We start from the raw sequence: 19567 nt of genomic DNA, 5'->3' as shown, positions 1-19567 counted from the left end.
GTCAGAAGAAGTAGAAGAAGGAGAAGGAGAAGGTGAGGTCTGGAGGGTGAATCAGAAGAAGCAGAAGAAGGAGAAGGAGAAGGTGAAGTCTGAAGGGTGAATCAGAAGAAGCAGAAGAAGGAGAAGGAGAAGGTTTGTCTGGAGGGTGAATCAGAAGAAGCAGAAGAAGGAGAAGGAGAAGGTGAAGTCTGGAGGGTGAATCAGAAGAAGCAGAAGAAGGAGAAGGAGAAGGTGAAGTCTGGAGGGTGAATCAGAAGAAGCAGAAGAAGGAGAAGGAGAAGATGAAGTCTGGAGGGTGAATCAGAAGAAGGAGAAGAAGGAGAAGGAGAAGGTGAAGTCTGGAGGGTGAATCAGAAGAAGCAGAAGAAGGAGAAGGAGAAGGTGAAGTCTGGAGGGTGAATCAGAAGAAGCAGAAGAAGGAGAAGGAGAAGATGAAGTCTGGAGGGTGAGTCAGAAGAAGTAGAAGAAGGAGAAGGAGATGGTGAGGTCTGGAGGGTGAATCAGAAGAAGTAGAAGAAGGAGAAGGAGAAGGTGAAGTCTGAAGGGTGAATCAGAAGAAGCAGAAGAAGGAGAAGGAGAAGGTTTGTCTGGAGGGTGAATCAGAAGAAGCAGAAGAAGGAGAAGGAGAAGGTGAAGTCTGGAGGGTGAATCAGAAGAAGCAGAAGAAGGAGAAGGAGAAGGTGAAGTCTGGAGGGTGAATCAGAAGAAGTAGAAGAAGGAGAAGGAGAAGGTGAAGTCTGGAGGGTGAATCAGAAGAAGCAGAAGAAGGAGAAGGAGAAGGTGAAGTCTGGAGGGTGAATCAGAAGAAGCAGAAGAAGGAGAAGGAGAAGATGAAGTCTGGAGGGTGAATCAGAAGAAGGAGAAGAAGGAGAAGGAGAAGGTGAAGTCTGGAGGGTGAATCAGAAGAAGCAGAAGAAGGAAAAGGAGAAGGTGAAGTCTGGAGGGTGAATCAGAAGAAACAGAAGAAGGAGAAGGAGAAGGTGAAGTCTGGAGGGTGAATCAGAAGAAGCAGAAGAAGGAGAAGGAGAAGGTGAAGTCTGGAGGGTGAATCAAAAGAAGTAGAAGAAGGAGAAGGAGAAGGTGAAGTCTGGAGGGTGAAGCAGAAGAAGTAGAAGAAGGAGAAGGAGAAGGTGAAGTCAGGAGGGTGAATCAGAAGAAGTAGAAGAAGGAGAAGGAGAAGGTGAAGTCAGGAGGGTGAATCAGAAGAAGCAGAAGAAAGAGAATGAGAAGGTGAAGTCTGGAGAGTGAAGCTGAAGATGCAGAAGAAGGAGAAGGAGAAGGTGAAGACTGGAGGGTGAATCAGAAGAAGTAGAAGAAGGAGAAGGAGAAGGTGAAGTCTGGAGGGTGAATCAGAAGAAGTAGAAGAAGGAGAAGGAGAAGGTGAAATCTGGAGGGTGAATCAGAAGAAGCAGAAGAAGGAGAAGGAGAAGGTGAAGTCTGGAGGGTGAATCAGAAGAAGCAGAAGAAGGAGAAGGAGAAGATGAAGTCTGGAGGGTGAATCAGAAGAAGTAGAAGAAGGACAAGGAGAAGGTGAGGTCTGGAGGGTGAATCAGAAGAAGCAGAAGAAGGAGAAGGAGAAGGTGAAGTCTGGAGGGTGAATCAGAAGAAGCAGAAGAAGGAGAAGGAGAAGGTGAAGTCTGGAGGGTGAATCAGAAGAAGCAGAAGAAGGAGATGGAGAAGGTGAAGTCAGGAGGGTGAATCAGAAGAAGCAGAAGAAGGAGAAGGAGAAGATGAAGTCTGGAGGGTGAGTCAGAAGAAGTAGAAGAAGGAGAAGGAGAAGGTGAGGTCTGGAGGGTGAATCAGAAGAAGCAGAAGAGGGAGAAGGAGGAGGTGAAGTCTGAAGGGTGAATCAGAAGAAGCAGAAGAAGGAGAAGGAGAAGGTTTGTCTGGAGGGTGAATCAGAAGAAGCAGAAGAAGGAGAAGGAGAAGGTGAAGTCTGGAGGGTGAATCAGAAGAAGCAGAAGAAGGAGAAGGAGAAGGTGAAGTCTGGAGGGTGAATCAGAAGAAGCAGAAGAAGGAGAAGGAGAAGATGAAGTCTGGAGGGTGAATCAGAAGAAGGAGAAGAAGGAGAAGGAGAAGGTGAAGTCTGGAGGGTGAATCAGAAGAAGCAGAAGAAGGAGAAGGAGAAGGTGAAGTCTGGAGGGTGAATCAGAAGAAGCAGAAGAAGGAGAAGGAGAAGATGAAGTCTGGAGGGTGAGTCAGAAGAAGTAGAAGAAGGAGAAGGAGAAGGTGAGGTCTGGAGGGTGAATCAGAAGAAGTAGAAGAAGGAGAAGGAGAAGGTGAAGTCTGAAGGGTGAATCAGAAGAAGCAGAAGAAGGAGAAGGAGAAGGTTTGTCTGGAGGGTGAATCAGAAGAAGCAGAAGAAGGAGAAGGAGAAGGTGAAGTCTGGAGGGTGAATCAGAAGAAGCAGAAGAAGGAGAAGGAGAAGGTGAAGTCTGGAGGGTGAATCAGAAGAAGTAGAAGAAGGAGAAGGAGAAGGTGAAGTCTGGAGGGTGAATCAGAAGAAGCAGAAGAAGGAGAAGGAGAAGGTGAAGTCTGGAGGGTGAATCAGAAGAAGCAGAAGAAGGAGAAGGAGAAGATGAAGTCTGGAGGGTGAATCAGAAGAAGGAGAAGAAGGAGAAGGAGAAGGTGAAGTCTGGAGGGTGAATCAGAAGAAGCAGAAGAAGGAAAAGGAGAAGGTGAAGTCTGGAGGGTGAATCAGAAGAAACAGAAGAAGGAGAAGGAGAAGGTGAAGTCTGGAGGGTGAATCCGAAGAAGCAGAAGAAGGAGAAGGAGAAGGTGAAGTCTGGAGGGTGAATCAGAAGAAGTAGAAGAAGGAGAAGGAGAAGGTGAAGTCTGGAGGGTGAAGCAGAAGAAGTAGAAGAAGGAGAAGGAGAAGGTGAAGTCTGGAGGGTGAATCAGAAGAAGCAGAAGAAGGAGAAGGAGAAGGTGAAGTCTGGAGGCTGAATCAGAAGAAGCAGAAGAAGGAGATGGAGAAGGTGAAGTCAGGAGGGTGAATCAGAAGAAGCAGAAGAAGGAGAAGGAGAAGATGAAGTCTGGAGGGTGAGTCAGAAGAAGTAGAAGAAGGAGAAGGAGAAGGTGAGGTCTGGAGGGTGAATCAGAAGAAGCAGAAGAAGGAGAAGGAGAAGGTGAAGTCTGAAGGGTGAATCAGAAGAAGCAGAAGAAGGAGAAGGAGAAGGTTTGTCTGGAGGGTGAATCAGAAGAAGCAGAAGAAGGAGAAGGAGAAGGTGAAGTCTGGAGGGTGAATCAGAAGAAGCAGAAGAAGGAGAAGGAGAAGGTGAAGTCTGGAGGGTGAATCAGAAGAAGCAGAAGAAGGAGAAGGAGAAGATGAAGTCTGGAGGGTGAATCAGAAGAAGGAGAAGAAGGAGAAGGAGAAGGTGAAGTCTGGAGGGTGAATCAGAAGAAGCAGAAGAAGGAGAAGGAGAAGGTGAAGTCTGGAGGGTGAATCAGAAGAAGCAGAAGAAGGAGAAGGAGAAGATGAAGTCTGGAGGGTGAGTCAGAAGAAGTAGAAGAAGGAGAAGGAGAAGGTGAGGTCTGGAGGGTGAATCAGAAGAAGTAGAAGAAGGAGAAGGAGAAGGTGAAGTCTGAAGGGTGAATCAGAAGAAGCAGAAGAAGGAGAAGGAGAAGGTTTGTCTGGAGGGTGAATCAGAAGAAGCAGAAGAAGGAGAAGGAGAAGGTGAAGTCTGGAGGGTGAATCAGAAGAAGCAGAAGAAGGAGAAGTAGAAGGTGAAGTCTGGAGGGTGAATCAGAAGAAGTAGAAGAAGGAGAAGGAGAAGGTGAAGTCTGGAGGGTGAATCAGAAGAAGCAGAAGAAGGAGAAGGAGAAGGTGAAGTCTGGAGGGTGAATCAGAAGAAGCAGAAGAAGGAGAAGGAGAAGATGAAGTCTGGAGGGTGAATCAGAAGAAGGAGAAGAAGGAGAAGGAGAAGGTGAAGTCTGGAGGGTGAATCAGAAGAAGCAGAAGAAGGAAAAGGAGAAGGTGTAGTCTGGAGGGTGAATCAGAAGAAACAGAAGAAGGAGAAGGAGAAGGTGAAGTCTGGAGGGTGAATCAGAAGAAGCAGAAGAAGGAGAAGGAGAAGGTGAAGTCTGGAGGGTGAATCAGAAGAAGTAGAAGAAGGAGAAGGAGAAGGTGAAGTCTGGAGGGTGAAGCAGAAGAAGTAGAAGAAGGAGAAGGAGAAGGTGAAGTCAGGAGGGTGAATCAGAAGAAGTAGAAGAAGGAGAAGGAGAAGGTGAAGTCAGGAGGGTGAATCAGAAGAAGCAGAAGAAAGAGAATGAGAAGTTGAAGTCTGGAGGGTGAAGCTGAAGATGCAGAAGAAGGAGAAGGAGAAGGTGAAGACTGGAGGGTGAATCAGAAGAAGTAGAAGAAGGAGAAGGAGAAGGTGAAGTCTGGAGGGTGAATCAGAAGAAGTAGAAGAAGGAGAAGGAGAAGGTGAAGTCTGGAGGGTGAATCAGAAGAAGCAGAAGAAGGAGAAGGAGAAGGTGAAGTCTGGAGGGTGAATCAGAAGAAGCAGAAGAAGGAGAAGGAGAAGATGAAGTCTGGAGGGTGAATCAGAAGAAGTAGAAGAAGGACAAGGAGAAGGTGAGGTCTGGAGGGTGAATCAGAAGAAGCAGAAGAAGGAGAAGGAGAAGGTGAAGTCTGGAGGGTGAATCAGAAGAAGCAGAAGAAGGAGATGGAGAAGGTGAAGTCAGGAGGGTGAATCAGAAGAAGCAGAAGAAGGAGAAGGAGAAGATGAAGTCTGGAGGGTGAGTCAGAAGAAGTAGAAGAAGGAGAAGGAGAAGGTGAGGTCTGGAGGGTGAATCAGAAGAAGCAGAAGAGGGAGAAGGAGAAGGTGAAGTCTGAAGGGTGAATCAGAAGAAGCAGAAGAAGGAGAAGGAGAAGGTTTGTCTGGAGGTTGAATCAGAAGAAGCAGAAGAAGGAGAAGGAGAAGGTGAAGTCTGGAGGGTGAATCAGAAGAAGCAGAAGAAGGAGAAGGAGAAGGTGAAGTCTGGAGGGTGAATCAGAAGAAGCAGAAGAAGGAGAAGGAGAAGATGAAGTCTGGAGGGTGAATCAGAAGAAGGAGAAGAAGGAGAAGGAGAAGGTGAAGTCTGGAGGGTGAATCAGAAGAAGCAGAAGAAGGAGAAGGAGAAGGTGAAGTCTGGAGGGTGAATCAGAAGAAGCAGAAGAAGGAGAAGGAGAAGATGAAGTCTGGAGGGTGAGTCAGAAGAAGTAGAAGAAGGAGAAGGAGAAGGTGAGGTCTGGAGGGTGAATCAGAAGAAGTAGAAGAAGGAGAAGGAGAAGGTGAAGTCTGAAGGGTGAATCAGAAGAAGCAGAAGAAGGAGAAGGAGAAGGTTTGTCTGGAGGGTGAATCAGAAGAAGCAGAAGAAGGAGAAGGAGAAGGTGAAGTCTGGAGGGTGAATCAGAAGAAGCAGAAGAAGGAGAAGGAGAAGGTGAAGTCTGGAGGGTGAATCAGAAGAAGTAGAAGAAGGAGAAGGAGAAGGTGAAGTCTGGAGGGTGAATCAGAAGAAGCAGAAGAAGGAGAAGGAGAAGATGAAGTCTGGAGGGTGAATCAGAAGAAGGAGAAGAAGGAGAAGGAGAAGGTGAAGTCTGGAGGGTGAATCAGAAGAAGCAGAAGAAGGAAAAGGAGAAGGTGAAGTCTGGAGGGTGAATCAGAAGAAACAGAAGAAGGAGAAGGAGAAGGTGAAGTCTGGAGGGTGAATCAGAAGAAGCAGAAGAAGGAGAAGGAGAAGGTGAAGTCTGGAGGGTGAATCAGAAGAAGTAGAAGAAGGAGAAGGAGAAGGTGAAGTCTGGAGGGTGAAGCAGAAGAAGTAGAAGAAGGAGAAGGAGAAGGTGAAGTCAGGAGGGTGAATCAGAAGAAGTAGAAGAAGGAGAAGGAGAAGGTGAAGTCAGGAGGGTGAAGCTGAAGATGCAGAAGAAGGAGAAGGAGAAGGTGAAGACTGGAGGGTGAATCAGAAGAAGTAGAAGAAGGAGAAGGAGAAGGTGAAGTCTGGAGGGTGAATCAGAAGAAGCAGAAGAAGGAGAAGGAGAAGGTGAAGTCTGGAGGGTGAATCAGAAGAAGCAGAAGAAGGAGAAGGAGAAGGTGAAGTCTGGAGGGTGAATCAGAAGAAGCAGAAGAAGGAGAAGGAGAAGATGAAGTCTGGAGGGTGAATCAGAAGAAGTAGAAGAAGGAGAAGGAGAAGGTGAGGTCTGGAGGATGAATCAGAAGAAGCAGAAGAAGGAGAAGGAGAAGGTGAAGTCTGGAGGGTGAATCAGAAGAAGCAGAAGAAGGAGAAGGAGAAGGTGAAGTCTGGAGGGTGAATCAGAAGAAGCAGAAGAAGGAGATGGAGAAGATGAAGTCAGGAGTGTGAATCAGAAGAAGCAGAAGAAGGAGAAGGAGAAGGTGAAGTTAGGAGGGTGAATCAGAAGAAGCAGAAGAAGGAGAAGGAGAAGGTGAAGTCAGGGGGGTAAAGCAGAAGAAGTAGAAGAAGGAGAAGGAGAAGGTGAAGTCTGGAGGGTGAATCAGAAGAAGTAGAAGAAGGAGAAGGAGAAGGTGAAGTCTGGAGGGTGAATCAGAAGAAGCAGAAGAAGGAGAAGGAGAAGGTGAAGTCTGGAGGGTGAATCAGAAGAAGCAGAAGAAGGAGAAGGAGAAGATGAAGTCTGGAGGGTGAATCAGAAGAAGTAGAAGAAGGAGAAGGAGAAGGTGAAGTCTGGAGGGTGAATCAGAAGAAGCAGAAGAAGGAGAAGGAGAAGGTGAAGTCTGGAGGGTGAATCAGAAGAAGCAGAAGAAGGAGAAGGAGGAGGTGAAGTCTGGAGGGTGAATCAGAAGAAGCAGAATAAGGAGAAGGAGAAGGTGAAGTCTGGAGGGTGAATCAGAAGAAGCAGAAGAAGGAGAAGGAGAAGGTGAAGTCTGGAGGGTGAATCAGAAGAAGTAGAAGAAGGAGAAGGAGAAGGTGAAGTCTGGAGGGTGAAGCAGAAGAAGTAGAAGAAGGAGAAGAAGAAGGTGAAGTCAGGAGGGTGAATCAGAAGAAGTAGAAGAAGGAGAAGGAGAACGTGAAGTCAGGAGGGTGAATCAGAAGAAGCAGAAGAAGGAGAAGGAGAAGATGAAGTCTGGAGGGTGAATCAGAAGAAGTAGAAGAAGGAGAAGGAGAAGGTGAAGTCTGGAGGGTGAATCAGAAGAAGCAGAAGAAGGAGAAGGAGAAGATGAAGTCTGGAGGGTGAATCAGAAGAAGGAGAAGAAGGAGAAGGAGAAGGTGAAGTCTGGAGGGTGAATCAGAAGAAGCAGAAGAAGGAAAAGGAGAAGGTGAAGTCTGGAGGGTGAATCAGAAGAAACAGAAGAAGGAGAAGGAGAAGGTGAAGTCTGGAGGGTGAATCAGAAGAAGCAGAAGAAGGAGAAGGAGAAGGTGAAGTCTGGAGGGTGAATCAGAAGAAGTAGAAGAAGGAGAAGGAGAAGGTGAAGTCTGGAGGGTGAAGCAGAAGAAGTAGAAGAAGGAGAAGGAGAAGGTGAAGTCAGGAGGGTGAATCAGAAGAAGTAGAAGAAGGAGAAGGAGAAGGTGAAGTCAGGAGGGTGAAGCTGAAGATGCAGAAGAAGGAGAAGGAGAAGGTGAAGACTGGAGCGTGAATCAGAAGAAGTAGAAGAAGGAGAAGGAGAAGGTGAAGTCTGGAGGGTGAATCAGAAGAAGCAGAAGAAGGAGAAGGAGAAGGTGAAGTCTGGAGGGTGAATCAGAAGAAGCAGAAGAAGGAGAAGGAGAAGGTGAAGTCTGGAGGGTGAATCAGAAGAAGCAGAAGAAGGAGAAGGAGAAGATGAAGTCTGGAGGGTGAATCAGAAGAAGTAGAAGAAGGAGAAGGAGAAGGTGAGGTCTGGAGGATGAATCAGAAGAAGCAGAAGAAGGAGAAGGAGAAGGTGAAGTCTGGAGGGTGAATCAGAAGAAGCAGAAGAAGGAGAAGGAGAAGGTGAAGTCTGGAGGGTGAATCAGAAGAAGCAGAAGAAGGAGATGGAGAAGATGAAGTCAGGAGTGTGAATCAGAAGAAGCAGAAGAAGGAGAAGGAGAAGGTGAAGTTAGGAGGGTGAATCAGAAGAAGCAGAAGAAGGAGAAGGAGAAGGTGAAGTCAGGGGGGTAAAGCAGAAGAAGTAGAAGAAGGAGAAGGAGAAGGTGAAGTCTGGAGGGTGAATCAGAAGAAGTAGAAGAAGGAGAAGGAGAAGGTGAAGTCTGGAGGGTGAATCAGAAGAAGCAGAAGAAGGAGAAGGAGAAGGTGAAGTCTGGAGGGTGAATCAGAAGAAGCAGAAGAAGGAGAAGGAGAAGATGAAGTCTGGAGGGTGAATCAGAAGAAGTAGAAGAAGGAGAAGGAGAAGGTGAAGTCTGGAGGGTGAATCAGAAGAAGCAGAAGAAGGAGAAGGAGAAGGTGAAGTCTGGAGGGTGAATCAGAAGAAGCAGAAGAAGGAGAAGGAGGAGGTGAAGTCTGGAGGGTGAATCAGAAGAAGCAGAATAAGGAGAAGGAGAAGGTGAAGTCTGGAGGGTGAATCAGAAGAAGCAGAAGAAGGAGAAGGAGAAGGTGAAGTCTGGAGGGTGAATCAGAAGAAGTAGAAGAAGGAGAAGGAGAAGGTGAAGTCTGGAGGGTGAAGCAGAAGAAGTAGAAGAAGGAGAAGAAGAAGGTGAAGTCAGGAGGGTGAATCAGAAGAAGTAGAAGAAGGAGAAGGAGAACGTGAAGTCAGGAGGGTGAATCAGAAGAAGCAGAAGAAGGAGAAGGAGAAGGTGAAGTCTGGAGGGTGAATCAGAAGAATCAGAAGAAGGAGAAGGTGAAGGTGAAGTCTGGAGGGTGAATCAGAAGAAGCAGAAGAAGGAGAAGGAGGAGGTGAAGTCTGGAGGGTGAATCAGAAGAAGCAGAATAAGGAGAAGGAGAAGGTGAAGTCTGGAGGGTGAATCAGAAGAAGCAGAAGAAGGAGAAGGAGAAGGTGAAGTCTGGAGGGTGAATCAGAAGAAGTAGAAGAAGGAGAAGGAGAAGGTGAAGTCTGGAGGGTGAAGCAGAAGAAGTAGAAGAAGGAGAAGAAGAAGGTGAAGTCAGGAGGGTGAATCAGAAGAAGTAGAAGAAGGAGAAGGAGAACGTGAAGTCAGGAGGGTGAATCAGAAGAAGCAGAAGAAGGAGAAGGAGAAGGTGAAGTCTGGAGGGTGAATCAGAAGAATCAGAAGAAGGAGAAGGTGAAGGTGAAGTCTGGAGGGTGAATCAGAAGAAGCAGAAGAAAGAGAAGGAGAAGGTGAAGTCTGGAGGGTGAAGCAGAAGATGCAGAAGAAGGAGAAGGAGAAGGTGAGGACTGGCGGGTGAATCAGAAGAAGTAGAAGAAGGAGAAGGAGAAGGTGAAGTCTGGAGGGTGAATCAGAAGAAGTAGAAGAAGGAGAAGGAGAAGGTGAAGTCTGGAGGGTGAATCAGAAGAAGCAGAAGAAGGAGATGGAGAAGATGAAGTCAGGAGTGTGAATCAGAAGAAGCAGAAGAAGGAGAAGGAGAAGGTGAAGTTAGGAGGGTGAATCAGAAGAAGCAGAAGAAGGAGAAGGAGAAGGTGAAGTCAGGGGGGTAAAGCAGAAGAAGTAGAAGAAGGAGAAGGAGAAGGTGAAGTCTGGAGGGTGAATCAGAAGAAGTAGAAGAAGGAGAAGGAGAAGGTGAAGTCTGGAGGGTGAATCAGAAGAAGCAGAAGAAGGAGAAGGAGAAGGTGAAGTCTGGAGGGTGAATCAGAAGAAGCAGAAGAAGGAGAAGGAGAAGATGAAGTCTGGAGGGTGAATCAGAAGAAGTAGAAGAAGGAGAAGGAGAAGGTGAAGTCTGGAGGGTGAATCAGAAGAAGCAGAAGAAGGAGAAGGAGAAGGTGAAGTCTGGAGGGTGAATCAGAAGAAGCAGAAGAAGGAGAAGGAGGAGGTGAAGTCTGGAGGGTGAATCAGAAGAAGCAGAATAAGGAGAAGGAGAAGGTGAAGTCTGGAGGGTGAATCAGAAGAAGCAGAAGAAGGAGAAGGAGAAGGTGAAGTCTGGAGGGTGAATCAGAAGAAGTAGAAGAAGGAGAAGGAGAAGGTGAAGTCTGGAGGGTGAAGCAGAAGAAGTAGAAGAAGGAGAAGAAGAAGGTGAAGTCAGGAGGGTGAATCAGAAGAAGTAGAAGAAGGAGAAGGAGAACGTGAAGTCAGGAGGGTGAATCAGAAGAAGCAGAAGAAGGAGAAGGAGAAGGTGAAGTCTGGAGGGTGAATCAGAAGAATCAGAAGAAGGAGAAGGTGAAGGTGAAGTCTGGAGGGTGAATCAGAAGAAGCAGAAGAAGGAGAAGGAGGAGGTGAAGTCTGGAGGGTGAATCAGAAGAAGCAGAATAAGGAGAAGGAGAAGGTGAAGTCTGGAGGGTGAATCAGAAGAAGCAGAAGAAGGAGAAGGAGAAGGTGAAGTCTGGAGGGTGAATCAGAAGAAGTAGAAGAAGGAGAAGGAGAAGGTGAAGTCTGGAGGGTGAAGCAGAAGATGTAGAAGAAGGAGAAGAAGAAGGTGAAGTCAGGAGGGTGAATCAGAAGAAGTAGAAGAAGGAGAAGGAGAACGTGAAGTCAGGAGGGTGAATCAGAAGAAGCAGAAGAAGGAGAAGGAGAAGGTGAAGTCTGGAGGGTGAATCAGAAGAATCAGAAGAAGGAGAAGGTGAAGGTGAAGTCTGGAGGGTGAATCAGAAGAAGCAGAAGAAAGAGAAGGAGAAGGTGAAGTCTGGAGGGTGAAGCAGAAGATGCAGAAGAAGGAGAAGGAGAAGGTGAGGACTGGCGGGTGAATCAGAAGAAGTAGAAGAAGGAGAAGGAGAAGGTGAAGTCTGGAGGGTGAATCAGAAGAAGTAGAAGAAGGAGAAGGAGAAGGTGAAGTCTGGAGGGTGAATCAGAAGAAGCAGAAGAAGGAGAAGGAGAAGGTGAAGTTTGGAGGGTGAATCAGAAGAAGCAGAAGAAGGAGAAGGGGAAGATGAAGTCTGGAGGGTGAATCAGAAGAAGTAGAAGAAGGAGAAGGAGAAGGTGAGGTCTGGAGGGTGAATCGGAAGAAGCAGAAGAAGGAGAAGGAGAAGGTGAAGTTAGGAGGGTGAATCAGAAGAAGCAGAAGAAGGAGAAGGAGAAGGTGAAGTCAGGGGGGTGAAGCAGAAGAAGTAGAAGAAGGAGAAGGAGAAGGTGAAGTCAGGAGGGTGAAGCAGAAGAAGCAGAAGAAGGAGAAGGAGAAGGTGAAGTCTGGAGGGCGCAGCAGAAGAAGCAGAAGAAGGAGAAGGAGAAGGTGAAGTCTGGAGGGTGAATCAGAAGAAGTAGAAGAAGGAGAAGCAGAAGGTGAAGTCTGGAGGGTGAATCAGTAGAAGCAGAAGAAGGAGAAGGAGAAGGTGAAGTCTGGAGGGAGAAGCAGAAGAAGTAGAAGAAGGAGAAGGAGAAGGTGAAGTCTGGCGGGTGAATCAGAAGAAGTAGAAGAAGGAGAAGGAGAAGCTGAAGTCTGGAGGGTGAATCAGAAGAAGTAGAAGAAGGAGAAGAAGAAGGTGAAGTCTGGAGGGTGAATCAGAAGAAGCAGAAGAAGGAGAAGTAGAAGGTGAAGTCTGGAAGGTGAATCAGAAGAAGTAGAAGAAGGAGAAGGAGAAGGGGTAGTCTGGAGGGTGAATCAGAAGAAGTAGACGAAGGAGAAGGAGAAGGTGAAGTCTGGAGGGTGAATCAGAAGAAGCAGAAGAAGGAGAAGGAGAAGGTGAAGTCTGGAGGGTGAATCAGAAGAAGCAGAAGAAGTAGAAGGAGAAGGTGAAGTCTGGAGGGTGAATCAGGAGAAGTAGAAGAAGGAGAAGGAGAAGGTGAAGTCTGGAGGGTGAAGCAGAAGAAGGAGAAGGAGAAGGTGAGGTCAGGAGGGTGAATCAGAAGAAGCAGAAGAAGGAGAAGGAGAAGGTTTGTCTGGAGGGTGAATCAGAAGAAGCAGAAGAAGGAGAAGGAGAAGGTGAAGTCTGGAGGGTGAATCAGAAGAAGCAGAAGAAGGAGAAGGAGAAGGTTTGTCTGGAGGGTGAATCAGAAGAAGCAGAAGAAGGAGAAGGAGAAGGTGAAGTCTGGAGGGTGAATCAGAAGAAGCAGAAGAAGGAGAAGGAGAAGGTGAAGTCTGGAGGGTGAATCAGAAGAAGTAGAAGAAGGAGAAGGAGAAGGTGAAGTCTGGAGGGTGAATCAGAAGAAGCAGAAGAAGGAGAAGGAGAAGGTGAAGTCTGGAGGGTGAATCAGAAGAAGTAGAAGAAGGAGAAGGAGAACGTGAAGTCAGGAGGGTGAATCAGAAGAAGCAGAAGAAGGAGAAGGAGAAGGTGAAGTCTGGAGGGTGAATCAGAAGAATCAGAAGAAGGAGAAGGTGAAGGTGAAGTCTGGAGGGTGAATCAGAAGAAGCAGAAGAAGGAGAAGGAGGAGGTGAAGTCTGGAGGGTGAATCAGAAGAAGCAGAATAAGGAGAAGGAGAAGGTGAAGTCTGGAGGGTGAATCAGAAGAAGCAGAAGAAGGAGAAGGAGAAGGTGAAGTCTGGAGGGTGAATCAGAAGAAGTAGAAGAAGGAGAAGGAGAAGGTGAAGTCTGGAGGGTGAAGCAGAAGAAGTAGAAGAAGCAGAAGAAGAAGGTGAAGTCAGGAGGGTGAATCAGAAGAAGTAGAAGAAGGAGAAGGAGAACGTGAAGTCAGGAGGGTGAATCAGAAGAAGCAGAAGAAGGAGAAGGAGAAGGTGAAGTCTGGAGGGTGAATCAGAAGAATCAGAAGAAGGAGAAGGTGAAGGTGAAGTCTGGAGGGTGAATCAGAAGAAGCAGAAGAAAGAGAAGGAGAAGGTGAAGTCTGGAGGGTGAAGCAGAAGATGCAGAAGAAGGAGAAGGAGAAGGTGAGGACTGGCGGGTGAATCAGAAGAAGTAGAAGAAGGAGAAGGAGAAGGTGAAGTCTGGAGGGTGAATCAGAAGAAGTAGAAGAAGGAGAAGGAGAAGGTGAAGTCTGGAGGGTGAATCAGAAGAAGCAGAAGAAGGAAAAGGAGAAGGTGAAGTTTGGAGGGTGAATCAGAAGAAGCAGAAGAAGGAGAAGGAGAAGATGAAGTCTGGAGGGTGAATCAGAAGAAGTAGAAGAAGGAGAAGGAGAAGGTGAGGTCTGGAGGGTGAATCGGAAGAAGCAGAAGAAGGAGAAGGAGAAGGTGAAGTTAGGAGGGTGAATCAGAAGAAGCAGAAGAAGGAGAAGGAGAAGGTGAAGTCAGGGGGGTGAAGCAGAAGAAGTAGAAGAAGGAGAAGGAGAAGGTGAAGTCAGGAGGGTGAAGCAGAAGAAGCAGAAGAAGGAGAAGGAGAAGGTGAAGTCTGGAGGGCGCAGCAGAAGAAGCAGAAGAAGGAGAAGGAGAAGGTGAAGTCTGGAGGGTGAATCAGAAGAAGTAGAAGAAGGAGAAGCAGAAGGTGAAGTCTGGAGGGTGAATCAGAAGAAGCAGAAGAAGGAGAAGGAGAAGGTGAAGTCTGGAGGGTGAATCAGAAGAAGCAGAAGAAGGAGAAGGAGAAGATGAAGTCTGGAGGGTGAATCAGAAGAAGGAGAAGAAGGAGAAGGAGAAGGTGAAGTCTGGAGGGTGAATCAGAAGAAGTAGAAGAAGGAGAAGGAGAAGGTGAAGTCTGGAGGGTGAAGCAGAAGAAGTAGAAGAAGGAGAAGGAGAAGGTGAAGTCAGGAGGGTGAATCAGAAGAAGTAGAAGAAGGAGAAGGAGAAGGTGAAGTCAGGAGGGTGAATCAGAAGAAGCAGAAGAAAGAGAATGAGAAGGTGAAGTCTGGAGGGTGAAGCTGAAGATGCAGAAGAAGGAGAAGGAGAAGGTGAAGACTGGAGGGTGAATCAGAAGAAGTAGAAGAAGGAGAAGGAGAAGGTGAAGTCTGGAGGGTGAATCAGAAGAAGCAGAAGAAGGAGAAGGAGAAGTTGAAGTCTGGAGGGTGAATCAGAAGAAGCAGAAGAAGGAGAAGGAGAAGGTGAAGTCTGGAGGGTGAATCAGAAGAAGCAGAAGAAGGAGAAGGAGAAGATGAAGTCTGGAGGGTGAATCAGAAGAAGTAGAAGAAGGAGAAGGAGAAGGTGAGGTCTGGAGGATGAATCAGAAGAAGCAGAAGAAGGAGAAGGAGAAGGTGAAGTCTGGAGGGTGAATCAGAAGAAGCAGAAGAAGGAGAAGGAGAAGGTGAAGTCTGGAGGGTGAATCAGAAGAAGCAGAAGAAGGAGATGGAGAAGATGAAGTCAGGAGTGTGAATCAGAAGAAGCAGAAGAAGGAGAAGGAGAAGGTGAAGTTAGGAGGGTGAATCAGAAGAAGCAGAAGAAGGAGAAGGAGAAGGTGAAGTCAGGGGGGTAAAGCAGAAGAAGTAGAAGAAGGAGAAGGAGAAGGTGAAGTCTGGAGGGTGAATCAGAAGAAGTAGAAGAAGGAGAAGGAGAAGGTGAAGTCTGGAGGGTGAATCAGAAGAAGCAGAAGAAGGAGAAGGAGAAGGTGAAGTCTGGAGGGTGAATCAGAAGAAGCAGAAGAAGGAGAAGGAGAAGATGAAGTCTGGAGGGTGAATCAGAAGAAGTAGAAGAAGGAGAAGGAGAAGGTGAAGTCTGGAGGGTGAATCAGAAGAAGCAGAAGAAGGAGAAGGAGAAGGTGAAGTCTGGAGGGTGAATCAGAAGAAGCAGAAGAAGGAGAAGGAGGAGGTGAAGTCTGGAGGGTGAATCAGAAGAAGCAGAATAAGGAGAAGGAGAAGGTGAAGTCTGGAGGGTGAATCAGAAGAAGCAGAAGAAGGAGAAGGAGAAGGTGAAGTCTGGAGGGTGAATAAGAAGAAGTAGAAGAAGGAGAAGGAGAAGGTGAAGTCTGGAGGGTGAATCAGAAGAAGTAGAAGAAGGAGAAGGAGAAGGTGAAGTCTGGAGGGTGAATCAGAAGAAGCAGAAGAAGGAGAAGGAGAAGGTGAAGTTTGGAGGGTGAATCAGAAGAAGCAGAAGAAGGAGAAGGAGAAGATGAAGTCTGGAGGGTGAATCAGAAGAAGTAGAAGAAGGAGAAGGAGAAGGTGAGGTCTGGAGGGTGAATCGGAAGAAGCAGAAGAAGGAGAAGGAGAAGGTGAAGTTAGGAGGGTGAATCAGAAGAAGCAGAAGAAGGAGAAGGAGAAGGTGAAGTCAGGGGAGTGAAGCAGAAGAAGTAGAAGAAGGAGAAGGAGAAGGTGAAGTCAGGAGGGTGAAGCAGAAGAAGCAGAAGAAGGAGAAGGAGAAGGTGAAGTCTGGAGGGCGCAGCAGAAGAAGCAGAAGAAGGAGAAGGAGAAGGTGAAGTCTGGAGGGTGAATCAGAAGAAGTAGAAGAAGGAGAAGCAGAAGGTGAAGTCTGGAGGGTGAATCAGAAGAAGCAGAAGAAGGAGAAGGAGAAGGTGAAGTCTGGAGGGAGAAGCAGAAGAAGTAGAAGAAGGAGAAGGAGAAGGTGAAGTCTGGAGGGTGAATCAGAAGAAGTAGAAGAAGGAGAAGGAGAAGGTGAAGTCTGGAGGGTGAAGCAGAAGAAGTAGAAGAAGGAGAAGGAGAAGGTGAAGTCAGGAGGGTGAATCAGAAGAAGTAGAAGAAGGAGAAGGAGAAGGTGAAGTCAGGAGGGTGAATCAGAAGAAGCAGAAGAAAGAGAATGAGAAGGTGAAGTCTGGAGGGTGAAGCTGAAGATGCAGAAGAAGGAGAAGGAGAAGGTGAAGACTGGAGGGTGAATCAGAAGAAGTAGAAGAAGGAGAAGGAGAAGGTGAAGTCTGGAGGGTGAATCAGAAGAAGCAGAAGAAGGAGAAGGAGAAGTTGAAGTCTGGAGGGTGAATCAGAAGAAGCAGAAGAAGGAGAAGGAGAAGGTGAAGTCTGGAGGGTGAATCAGAAGAAGCAGAAGAAGGAGAAGGAGAAGATGAAGTCTGGAGGGTGAATCAGAAGAAGTAGAAGAAGGAGAAGGAGAAGGTGAGGTCTGGAGGATGAATCAGAAGAAGCAGAAGAAGGAGAAGGAGAAGGTGAAGTCTGGAGGGTGAATCAGAAGAAGCAGAAGAAGGAGAAGGAGAAGGTGAAGTCTGGAGGGTGAATCAGAAGAAGCAGAAGAAGGAGATGGAGAAGATGAAGTCAGGAGTGTGAATCAGAAGAAGCAGAAGAAGGAGAAGGAGAAGGTGAAGTTAGGAGGGTGAATCAGAAGAAGCAGAAGAAGGAGAAGGAGAAGGTGAAGTCAGGGGGGTAAAGCAGAAGAAGTAGAAGAAGGAGAAGGAGAAGGTGAAGTCTGGAGGGTGAATCAGAAGAAGTAGAAGAAGGAGAAGGAGAAGGTGAAGTCTGGAGGGTGAATCAGAAGAAGCAGAAGAAGGAGAAGGAGAAGGTGAAGTCTGGAGGGTGAATCAGAAGAAGCAGAAGAAGGAGAAGGAGAAGATGAAGTCTGGAGGGTGAATCAGAAGAAGTAGAAGAAGGAGAAGGAGAAGGTGAAGTCTGGAGGGTGAATCAGAAGAAGCAGAAGAAGGAGAAGGAGAAGGTGAAGTCTGGAGGGTGAATCAGAAGAAGCAGAAGAAGGAGAAGGAGGAGGTGAAGTCTGGAGGGTGAATCAGAAGAAGCAGAATAAGGAGAAGGAGAAGGTGAAGTCTGGAGGGTGAATCAGAAGAAGCAGAAGAAGGAGAAGGAGAAGGTGAAGTCTGGAGGGTGAATAAGAAGAAGTAGAAGAAGGAGAAGGAGAAGGTGAAGTCTGGAGGGTGAAGCAGAAGAAGTAGAAGAAGGAGAAGAAGAAAGTGAAGTCAGGAGGGTGAATCAGAAGAAGTAGAAGAAGGAGAAGGAGAACGTGAAGTCAGGAGGGTGAATCAGAAGAAGCAGAAGAAGGAGAAGGAGAAGGTGAAGTCTGGAGGGTGAATCAGAAGAATCAGAAGAAGGAGAAGGTGAAGGTGAAGTCTGGAGGGTGAATCAGAAGAAGCAGAAGAAAGAGAAGGAGAAGGTGAAGTCTGGAGGGTGAAGCAGAAGATGCAGAAGAAGGAGAAGGAGAAGGTGAGGACTGGAGGGTGAATCAGAAGAAGTAGAAGAAGGAGAAGGAGAAGGTGAAGTCTGGAGGGTGAATCAGAAGAAGTAGAAGAAGGAGAAGGAGAAGGTGAAGTCTGGAGGGTGAATCAGAAGAAGCAGAAGAAGGAGAAGGAGAAGGTGAAGTTTGGAGGGTGAATCAGAAGAAGCAGAAGAAGGAGAAGGAGAAGATGAAGTCTGGAGGGTGAATCAGAAGAAGTAGAAGAAGGAGAAGGAGAAGGTGAGGTCTGGAGGGTGAATCGGAAGAAGCAGAAGAAGGAGAAGGAGAAGGTGAAGTTAGGAGGGTGAATCAGAAGAAGCAGAAGAAGGAGAAGGAGAAGGTGAAGTCAGGGGGGTGAAGCAGAAGAAGTAGAAGAAGGAGAAGGAGAAGGTGAAGTCAGGAGGGTGAAGCAGAAGAAGCAGAAGAAGGAGAAGGAGAAGGTGAAGTCTGGAGGGCGCAGCAGAAGAAGCAGAAGAAGGAGAAGGAGAAGGTGAAGTCTGGAGGGTGAATCAGAAGAAGTAGAAGAAGGAGAAGCAGAAGGTGAAGTCTGGAGGGTGAATCAGAAGAAGCAGAAGAAGGAGAAGGAGAAGGTGAAGTCTGGAGGGAGAAGCAGAAGAAGTAGAAGAAGGAGAAGGAGAAGGTGAAGTCTGGCGTATGAATCAGAAGAAGTAGAAGAAGGAGAAGGAGAAGCTGAAGTCTGGAGGGTGAATCAGAAGAAGTAGAAGAAGGAGAAGAAGAAGGTGAAGTCTGGAGGGTGAATCAGAAGAAGCAGAAGAAGGAGAAGTAGAAGGTGAAGTCTGGAAGGTGAATCAGAAGAAGTAGAAGAAGGAGAAGGAGAAGGGGTAGTCTGGAGGGTGAATCAGAAGAAGTAGAAGAAGGAGAAGGAGAAGGTGAAGTCTGGAGGGTGAAGCAGAAGAAGTAGAAGAAGGAGAAGGAGAAGGTGATGTCAGGAGGGTGAATCAGAAGAAGTAGAAGAAGGAGAAGGAGAAGGTGAAGTCAGGAGGGTGTATCAGAAGAAGCAGAAGAAGGAGAAGGAGATGGTGAAGTCTGGAGGGTGAATCAGAAGAATCAGAAGAAGGAGAAGGTGAAGGTGAAGTCTGGAGGGTGAATCAGAAGAAGCAGAAGAAAGAGAAGGAGAAGTTGAAGTCTGGAGGGTGAAGCAGAAGATGCAGAAGAAGGAGAAGGAGAAGGTGAAGACTGGAGGGTGAATCAGAAGAAGTAGAAGAAGGAGAAGGAGAAGGTGAAGTCTGGAGGGTGAATCAGAAGAAGTAGAAGAAGGAGAAGGAGAAGGTGAAGTCTGGAGGGTGAATCAGAAGAAGCAGAAGAAGGAGAAGGAGAAGGTGAAGTCTGGAGGGTGAATCAGAAGAAGCAGAAGAAGGAGAAGGAGAAGATGAAGTCTGGAGGGTGAATCAGAAGAAGTAGAAGAAGGACAAGGAGATGGTGAGGTCTGGAGGGTGAATCAGAAGAAGCAGAAGAAGGAGAAGGAGAAGGTGAAGTCTGGAGGGTGAATCAGAAGAAGCAGAAGAAGGAGAAGGAGAAGGTGAAGTCTGGAGGGTGAATCAGAAGAAGCAGAAGAAGGAGATGGAGAAGGTGAAGTCAGGAGGGTGAATCAGAAGAAGCAGAAGAAGGAGAAGGAGAAGATGAAGTCTGGAGGGTGAGTCAGAAGAAGTAGAAGAAGGAGAAGGAGAAGGTGAGGTCTGGAGGGTGAATCAGAAGAAGCAGAAGAAGGAGAAGGAGAAGGTGAAGTCTGAAGGGTGAATCAGAAGAAGCAGAAGAAGGAGAAGGAGAAGGTTTGTCTGGAGGGTGAATCAGAAGAAGCAGAAGAAGGAGAAGGAGAAGGTGAAGTCTGGAGGGTGAATCAGAAGAAGCAGAAGAAGGAGAAGGAGAAGGTGAAGTCTGGAGGGTGAATCAGAAGAAGCAGAAGAAGGAGAAGGAGAAGATGAAGTCTGGAGGGTGAATCAGAAGAAGGAGAAGAAGGAGAAGGAGAAGGTGAAGTCTGGAGGGTGAATCAGAAGAAGCAGAAGAAGGAGAAGGAGAAGGTGAAGTCTGGAGGGTGAATCAGAAGAAGCAGAAGAAGGAGAAGGAGAAGATGAAGTCTGGAGGGTGAGTCAGAAGAAGTAGGAGAAGGAGAAGGAGAAGGTGAGGTCTGGAGGGTGAATCAGAAGAAGTAGAAGAAGGAGAAGGAGAAGGTGAAGTCTGAAGGGTGAATCAGAAGAAGCAGAAGAAGGAGAAGGAGAAGGTTTGTCTGGAGGGTGAATCAGAAGAAGCAGAAGAAGGAGAAGGAGAAGGTGAAGTCTGGAGGGTGAATCAGAAGAAGCAGAAGAAGGAGAAGGAGAAGGTGAAGTCTGGAGGGTGAATCAGAAGAAGTAGAAGAAGGAGAAGGAGAAGGTGAAGTCTGGAGGGTGAATCAGAAGAAGCAGAAGAAGGAGAAGGAGAAGGTGAAGTCTGGAGGGTGAATCAGAAGAAGCAGAAGAAGGAGAAGGAGAAGATGAAGTCTGGAGGGTGAATCAGAAGAAGGAGAAGAAGGAGAAGGAGAAGGTGAAGTCTGGAGGGTGAATCAGAAGAAGCAGAAGAAGGAAAAGGAGAAGGTGAAGTCTGGAGGGTGAATCAGAAGAAACAGAAGAAGGAGAAGGAGAAGGTGAAG

Source organism: Somniosus microcephalus, chromosome 19 (genome assembly GCF_052327205.1).
Source record: "Somniosus microcephalus isolate GS21.2 chromosome 19, FLI_Smic_1.0, whole genome shotgun sequence".
Classification (NCBI taxonomy): Eukaryota; Metazoa; Chordata; class Chondrichthyes; order Squaliformes; family Somniosidae; genus Somniosus; species Somniosus microcephalus.
This window is presented reverse-complemented; position numbering follows the sequence as displayed.